Genomic DNA, 9,535 nt, shown 5'->3' with positions numbered 1-9,535 from the left:
TTTTTTGTATTTTTAGGGAAGGGTCTACAGGGTGTTCAAGGTCTCACTACTAGATCAGACTCATAGTGATCTGCCTGTTTACAGCCTCCCAAAAGCTAGGATTATAGTTGTGTGCCACCACATCCAGTTTCATTTGCTGTCTCAGCATGCTATGGGGGGCAGGGCCAGCACAGCAGGCCCAGGGATTGAACCTCCAGTCTTTGTGCCTGCTTGCAGGGGCTTTAATCTGCTGATCTATTTGGCCAGCCCTGGTTAATTTCTTAATGATAGCCAAGATCTAAATACTAAGTGAAATACTAAATCTATTGGAAGACAAAGTAGGTAGAAATCTTGAAGACACAGAAGTAGGCAGAGTTCATGAACAACACACAAAGTACGTGAAATTACTTCAAAAACTGAGCAAGTAAGATCTCCTTTTATTATAAAGATTTTACACATCAAAAGAAATCACCAACAGTGTGTAAAATAAGCCCACAAAGTGGTAAATATTTTATCCAACTGTGCCTCAGAGAAAGGACTTCTATCTAGACCATATAAAGAACTGAAAAAAAAAATTCTGGCCCTTCAAATTCAAATACGCAATCTAAAAATGGGCATCTGAGATGAATGCACACTTTTCAGATGAAGAAGTACAAATGGAAAAAAAATATATATGAAAAAAATTCTGAACATCATTTGTCATTTGAGATATGTAAATTAAAAATAAAAATGATGCTTCTTTTACAAGGATTTTTAGGAGTATTGCAAAGGGAGAAAATATGCGCCCTGCTGAGGAACAAGTGCTTTAAGAGCAATCGCTTAAGTAAGTATCAATTATGATCCTATTGTCAGTGTTACTGGGATAATGACGTACATCAGGGCCAGGAAATGACAAGTTCTCAGAGTGATAGAAAGAGTGGGAGAACGCTTAGTTTTCTAGGAGAGTACTTCCTTAAATAGTATTTAAGATTCATAAGAAAAACAAGTTTATATAGCTATCATTTTTTAAAATAGGGTCTATGACAAAATAATGAGCTAAAATTATTTTAAAGTGCTACTTTCAGGGCACAAAAGTAGTTAGGAAGACATGGGTTGTGTTCTTGCTGTTTTTCATTATCATTTTCATTTGTAGAACAATTTCTATGCTTTTGTCCTGTTATCACATTGCTAACAATGAAAAATTACATTTAACAAGAGAAATGCATTAGAGGAGAAAGGACTCCATGGAATCCACTTTCTGATGCACTAGAATAGTGGCATAAAGCTTGGAGTTGCCAGATTAAAATACCATGCCACTTAGGAAGATTACATTTTCTAAAGAAAAATAAAAAACAACAAATTAGAGCAAGCGTATTTTCATTCCCTTTCTCTTTCATATCTGTAGATAATGTCTCTCCCTCTACTCTTCTGTCTCCCTGATAATCACCATCTGGAAATTGTTCTCATCCTTCCATGCAAGCTTGCAGACCTGTGTATGCATGGAAAACAGTAACACTCTTCATGTTTTAAAACCTTTAATCAATCTTTATAGTTTACATTATTTTTTTTTCCAATATGAAGAAGTACAGATCTACTTCACACATGGAACCTAAATGCTTTCTGTGTTGGTGGAAATAATATAATTGGAAAGCCTCTTCTTTAACTTACTTTCTTTCTTTCTTTCTTTCTTTCTTTCTTTCTTTCTTTCTTTCTTTCTTTCTTTCTTCCTTCCTTCCTTTCTTCCTTCCTTCCTTCCTTCCTTCCTTCCTTCCTTCCTTCCTTCCATCCATCCTTCCTTCCTTCCTTCCTTTCTCCTTCCTTCCTTCCCTTCTTTCTTTCTTTTCTTTTTTGTTTCTTCCTTTTTCTCCTCAATTTCATTTGCCAAATTTTAAAAATGGCTACTGTCCTGTACCGTCTCCCATCTTCATATATACTACAAAAATCTCACTGAAGAAATAGAGCAGAAATAAAAGAAATCAAGAAAATGAGGAGATTATGTATCAGCTCGTAGGATTGCAGCTAGAGAAGATAGACATCACACCCATTGATCTCTACTGAGCTCTTGATGACACAATTGTCATCTTATTAACCAAAAGTTGTATGAGGTGACATTTTCTGCATGGATGACAAATGTGTCAATATTTTCCAGTATCACTTGAGTCCCTCCACAGCAGAGTCACTTCTGAGAAGCCTGGCCAAGCCAGCATCATTCGTTAACTGTCTTTTTACTGAACAGGAAAAATGAAGAGGCTCCTCTAATCTGACATTAATAAATTGCAACCATTTGGAGAAGTATTCAAATGTAAAATGCAGAGGCTTATTACTGAAATTATATTTGATGACTTGGGTTGGTTCTGGCTCATTTAAAGATATAATTTTCATAGGACTTGTCCCTGATGGTGAATGATAAAAGATGGTGTGGCCAGGTTATGAAGTAAGTTTGAAGAGGACTCTTTTCATCTGAAAGATGCAGGTTAATAGATTGTCAAAAGGAAGAAAACACAGCCAAAACAGTTTTTAAACTTCTAAATATTAATCTTTTTCTCTGAAGAAAAATAATTTCTCAAGTACAGTAAATTGGCTCATTTACTAAGTCACCTCATGTTACCCACTGGAAAAGTTACGATCAAAATGAAAATGTAGGGCTGGTGAGATGGCTCAGTGGTCTAAAGCACCTACTTTGAACAAGCTTAGCAAAGCAAAGGGACCACGGTTCAATCCCCCAGCACCACATACCAGCCAGGGCCGCCCCCTGGTGGGCTGAGCTGGCCACACACACACACACACACACACACACACACACACACACACATAAATAAATAAAATTAAAAAAAAAATGAAAATGTAAGGAAGGTACTACACTATACCTTTCCCTAAAGTTCTTTACAAATATCTTTATAATAGGTAGGTGCAGAGAAAAGAAGACATGTAACACTTACTTTGTATTTTTCATATTGTGTCACAAATGCATTTGATGTGAGTACATTTGAGATGAGAGTTGGAGACAGACACTTTCTAGACAAGGTGACATTTGCAATGGGCTTGGAAAGGTGAGTGCATATTGCATCAAGTGTTTTGTAATATCTTTTTGTTTCTTTCATTTCAACAAATCCGTGACCTTATGGAAGACAGGACTGAGCTTTACGATCTTGATAATTGCAGTGCTAAGAAAGATGCGTGGGATACAGTGAATATGTAAATAGGGCTTATGTGTCTTAATGCAAGTTGAATAGAAAAATCCTAACTTGAGATAGAAGCACCATATGCATTTGTTTCCAGAATTTTCACACTTCCACCTTAATATTCATTGTTTGCAAGATGAGTTTTGACCTTGCCATAGCAATTTTCGGTGGACTCTTTTAAAAAATGAATAAATGTCTTATCTCTCATAAGGTTGCTTTTGCTGAGACTGAGTGATTGAAATGGGGATTTGATAGACATCAGTGTATTTGTGAATTTCAATGTTCTACAATACAGTACATTTTAAAATCTTGAAAAGAGTGTAATATATTTTGTTTACTATTTCAGCAAAGAATGAATAGCTATCCAACTATTTCAGATGTAAATATGAGATAATAGAATACAAAGATGATTCATTAATACAGGAAGGTGATTAAAGTCAACAAATTAAAAGTGCATCGCAAAGGTATTTGTGAAAAGAGAAAGCCGTGGGGCAGGAGTATTAGCAGCAATCAAAGTAGCACAAAATTTCCACGTAAACAACCAGCAGAACCAAGTTAATTATAAGTAGATTTTCTTCAAAATGTAAGCTGGAATAAAATCATGAGATATTTGCTTAGACATTCATTTTTTACTTATTAAACATGAACAAGGAGCCTTATATATTCTAAAAAGAGATGCCGAACTCTTCCAAGAGGCCAGTGATTTTTTTTTATTGTGCTTGCCTCCTGCATGAAATTCCTATTTTTTGTGCACCTGGGGCAAAAGAAAAGAAGCATACATCAGTTCTGTGTCTCCTCTGCTCCTGTATGTGCAAGGCAGAATCTGAGGAGGCTGCTGCCCCCTCCACCACATTTTCTCAAGTAATGCAAATGGCATCATCTATCCGCAATGTGTGTACTCAATAATCAGTTGGTATCAATACACACTAACATATTTTTAAAGCACTCCATCAGAATCTATTGCTGTTATGCATGCACATCTGTATGGTAGAGTTGTGGCAATGCACTAGGAAAACAAAATTAAAAGGAAAGTAATTGGCCACAAGAAGTTCAGAGACTAATGGGTAGGAGAAGCTATCAGAGACTAATTTTTAGAAGTAACTTGCTACTATTCCAATAAGGGTGTAGTTGAATTAAAGTGTATCTGAGATGAAGATCATGCTAATTTAGAATTCTGGAAAGCAAAATTTAACAATCAATGGATTTGGACAATAGATTTATAATTGGTGGTTGACTGTAAGTTGCTAACCTTTTGCCAGATATGGTGGTAAAGGGCTTCCACATCTTGTTTTTCACATAGCTTCCTCTCATTTCTCCCTCTTTGTCATTCTGCTTACTAGTCTTAAGAATTACCGACATTCTCCAAGTATTTTCTCACATTTACTCTTTTTTCCTTATTATATTTTGTGAGTTTATATTATTAGTACATGCATTCAGTACATGCAGTTTACGATTCGTGTATAATAAAGGCACATAACACAGTTCGGTACTTTGTTTAATCTCCTCCTCTCCTTCATTTTCCACCTCTAAATCTCTGTCCCTTTTTTTTCATAATTTTATTGATAAACAAATAGCAATGAGACAGTTTCAAATCAAATCGCTAGGACAGTTTCAGTAACTAACACACTGAATACATTCTTCTTAATGGTTAATTGCTGTACAAGATGTGGACTTGAGATCCTATTTACAAATACCATTAGAACAAATGTTCTATTCATTAAGAGAATGTAACTATATATCTATCCTAACCACTTTGAATACACAGATACAAAATGGACATTCATAGTTATACCCCATTTTTTTAAGTTCCGTTATTGAATATTATAGGTGTGTAAACTCAGCAAAATATCCTAAAAGAGTCCAGTAGCCCATAATAGCATTGGGTCTTCTGTTTAACTGGCAATGTCAGAAATTATTGACCTGAGCCCCCACAGCTCAACATAACAGCATGGCTTTACTTCTTATACTTCGTTTTTATACTTTTCTGCTGGATGGTTAAGACCAAGGTAAAGCAGGACCTATGCAACAAGAGTTGTAGCTTTTGGGTCTGATAAGGTCAGTGAAATCCCCTCAGGATTTATCCCGAGATCCTGTACCTCAGATTGTAGAACCTTTGTCAGTGTCAGCCATGTGGTGAGTCATGGCCATTGCTTGGGCAATGTGCTCTCTGTGAAAGCCTGAGAGAGTGTTTTCTCTCCATGTGACTCTCCTTAGGCACACTCTACATGATCGATCACTTTCCTCTTTGGCCCCATAATCTCTTTGATCAGAAAATTTGGGACACTACCAAGTTACATGAAAGGTTAGCATTTTTTTTTCCAGAACCGGGGATTGAACTCAGGCCCTTGCACTTGCCAGGGAAGAGCTTATTCCTCTGAGCCATCTCCCCAGCCCCTCTGTACCTTTTTTATTCCTGTTAATATTCATCTTACATCATAATTGTGGCATATGATGTATCAAACTCTTGCTCTTTCATTGTTCATTAAAGCCTCCCTTAGAATTATCTTCAAGAAATTTTACTTACTTTCCAAACCTCATTTCAAATGTTTCTAAATTAGTAAACTATTCAGTATCAAGCTTTCTCAGGTAACTCCATGAACACATATAGCCTACTCCTATGTAATCACTACAACATAAGAATTAGATGCACCTTATTCAGTTTATGTGGTATACATTTTCCCATTGCTATAATGGGACTTTTAATATTATACACAAAGCTGCTATATGAGTCACTGCTGTCCCTGTGATACAGTGAAATCCTCACCTTTGGGTGGCCACTATAACTTAAGAATTTTCAATATTCACAATTACATACATGTTATTGCAAAGGATCATCCAATGGATTGTTTGAAGGTACACAATTTGTTACTAAAATCTTTTGATAAGCAGAAACAGAAAGAAAAAATATCATAAGCAAGTTGGTAAAATGGAAGAGTGTTGGTCACCCTGAATTTATGTTTTCCTTATTGCTGCAATAAATCCTACAATATTATAATAGAAGCACAGTTATTTTGATTAAATCAATAATGGGAAAAATAAGCTATACTTCTAAGGTAGTTGCAAAACTGCAGGGATTTCAGCTTCATCTTTGCTATTATTGAAGAATTTAAACTAAAACCTCCATCAAAACCAATAAAATTTCTTCTTGAAAACTGTCAAGCCTGATGCATGCAATTATCTAAAATGCTTGCTTTGCTTGTTTATTTTACAGCACCAGTGCTATTATATAACTATAAATTTACCAGAGATTCCAAATGAAATGAAAACTTTCAAAATCAAGTAATTACATGATTCTCCTAGATTCTTGTATAAAAAACCTAGGATGTCAACAAATAGAGTATATTTCTATATCTACAATGCACCACATTAAAGACTTCTGTACATATTTACTTATATTTAATTGTTAATTATCTTTGCAATAGTTTTAGATTTACAAAACATCAAACAGATAATACTTCTCATAGTTTTCACACACACTCTGTCAGATAGTTCTTTCATTAACATCACACTTCAGAATGATGGATCTATTACAGTTAATGAAACAATATTAATACATTATTATTCAGTGAGGTTCTTGGTTTATGCATATTTTTGTATGGTTGTATTAAGCAGGTATCTTTCCTGTTCCAGTATCGTCTGATATGTCACATCACTTATGCCATGAGAATCCACGAACCAAGGGTACACATATATCTTTAATTGCTTTTGTAGTAATTTATCTGGATCTGCATAAACTAAGCAGTACATTGGGGTCTCCAATGTAATTCATTATCATATGGTTCATTCTAGTTCTTTCCACAATATTTCTAAATCTACATTCATTAGTGAGTAATCTGGCCCCTGCCATCTAACATATATAGGTAGTACATTGTTCAATTCAGTATCTGTGTCTAGGAATATAGGAATGATTGATCAGTACATCCATGGTAAATATCTTTACAGCTAGATTTCAATGGTTATGTACAATCTCCAGCCTTTAATTTTACAAAAAAAAATTTGATTTTAAAAATTATGAAGCTAAAACCTGTTCAGTGTTAGTCATCTGGACAAGTCACAGTCATTGCTTGACCAATTTGCTCTCAGTGAAACCTGAGAGAATTTTTCTCCCTAGGTGACTCTCCTAGGCACACTATACATTGTTGTTCACATTCCTCTGTGGCTCCACAATCTCCTTGATCAGAAAATTTGGTACACCACTGATTTACAGGATGTCACAGCACAAGTTATATTGTGTCCTGACTCCTCACTGATCTTAAATGGCTAGGGAAAAAAATATTGCTACCCTGTAGTCCCTCTATTTCTCTAATTTTTGATCTGCAAACTTTAGTTGTTAAACATCCAGAACCGAAGCTTAATGATATTATTACCCTGTAAAGTGTTGTATATGGTTACAGGGTAAATCCTAAGGGGATTTGACAAATCTCACTGGATGCAAAAGTTACATTTTTAGTTACATAGGACTTGCTTTAGCTTGGTCTTAAACATTAAGCAGAAAAGAATAATCATGAGATAATAAAAGTAAGGCCAAAAGTCAATAGCATTCCTCTACACAGATAATAGACCAACTGAGAGGGAAATTACAAAAACAATACCTTTCAAAATAGCACTGCAGAAGATGAAATACCTTGGAATTCATCTAACTAAAGAAGTAAAAGATCTTTTCAATGAAAATTACAGTACTCTGAAAAAAGACATCATAGAGGATTTCAAATATAGAAAGATGTTCCCTGCTCCTGGATAGGAAGAACCAACATTGTGAAGATGGCCATACTCCCAAAATTGCTATATAGATTTACTGCAATCCTGATCAAACTACAATGAACATATTTCACCGACCTAGAGAAATCATTCTTAAAATTTATTTGGAATCAGAAAAGACATAGAATAACAAAGGCAATCCAGGGCAACAAAGACAAGGCAAGAGACATTACAATTCCTCACTTGAAATTATACTACAAAGAGACTATGATAAAATCAGCATGTTATTAGCAGCAAAACTGACCCGCGGATCAATGGAATAGATGAGAAGATGCAGAAGACTCAACAAACACACTCAGCCACCTTTCTTTAACAAAGGGGCCAAACATGCTTACTGGAAGAAAGATAGCATTTATAACAAGTGGTGTTGGAACAAAAATGGCTCTTTATATGCCTAAAACTAAAATTTGACCAAGGTCTATCACCGTGCAATAAGCTAAAGTCAAAATGGATTAAAGCTCTAAATATTAAAACAGAAACAGTAAATCTCCTTGAAGAGAAAGTAGGAGGAACTCTTCAAGACATGGAAGTAGGCAAAGACTTCATGAAAAAAATGAAATCTCACAGGTAATTCTTGAAAAAATTAACAAATGGGACCTCCTCTTAAGAGAAGCTTTTGCATGTCAAAAGAAATTACCAAAAAAGTGAAATGGCAACCCACAAATTTGGTAAATCTTAACTAATAAGCACTCAGAAAAAGACCTGCTCTTTAGAATTTATAAAGAACTGAAAAATATTAGGGCCCCAAAATTTAAAGACCCAATCCAGAAATGGACATCTGAGATGAACACAGACTTCCCAGAGGATGAAATTAAATAAGTAAATTAATATATAAAAAAAAATGATGCACACGGGCCGGGGAGATAGCTCAGTGGAATAAGCACTTGGCCTGGCAAGCGCAAGGACCTGAGTTCAATCCCCAGTTCCGCAAAAAAAAAAAAAAAAAAAACAAAAAAAGATGCAGGGCTGGGGAGATGGCTCAGTAGAATAAGCGCTTGCCTGGCAAGTGCAAGGGCCTGAGTTCAATCCCTGGTTTTGGAAAAAAAAAAAAAAGGTGCAATTCCAAAAGCATTTCTGTTGATTCTATACAACAGCCACATAAGATTCAAGCTGGGACTTTGCAGAAAATAAAGAGCAACGGAATGCCATTTGTAGCTAGTCTCCTTTTAAAGTGGCACCTGGTATTGTGAAAAGCACATCACAACAGGAATCAAAACACCAGGGTTCTAGTTCCACTTCTGCAAGAAATTCAAGGCATATAATTTATTTTTAAATAGCAAAATCTCCTTCATACACAGTCTCCTTCTTTAACAGCTGAAATTTAAAGCATACCTGGCTTCTTTGCACTTTCAAAATCTACCATCAAGATAAAGAACTCATATCTTCTTTGATCCAAGTTGAAAATAAAAAATTAACTACTCAATCATGAGAAGATTAATGAAAATTAAATACTGATGCCCTCGGCTCATGGTAGTTCCAAATGAATTCTAAATATTCAATAGCAAGCAAAAGCTTTCTATGCAGGTGAAAGTTAAAGAAGATATGAATCTATTTGTCCCCCAAAACCATCCTCAGTGGAGGATGTATTAGAAAATAGACTGTATTCTCTAATGTTTATTATAAAGATATATTTAAGT

This window comes from Octodon degus, unplaced genomic scaffold (genome assembly GCF_000260255.1).
Source record: "Octodon degus isolate 3935 unplaced genomic scaffold, OctDeg1.0 scaffold00151, whole genome shotgun sequence".
Taxonomy (NCBI): Eukaryota; Metazoa; Chordata; class Mammalia; order Rodentia; family Octodontidae; genus Octodon; species Octodon degus.
Note: the sequence above shows the minus strand (reverse complement) of the source record.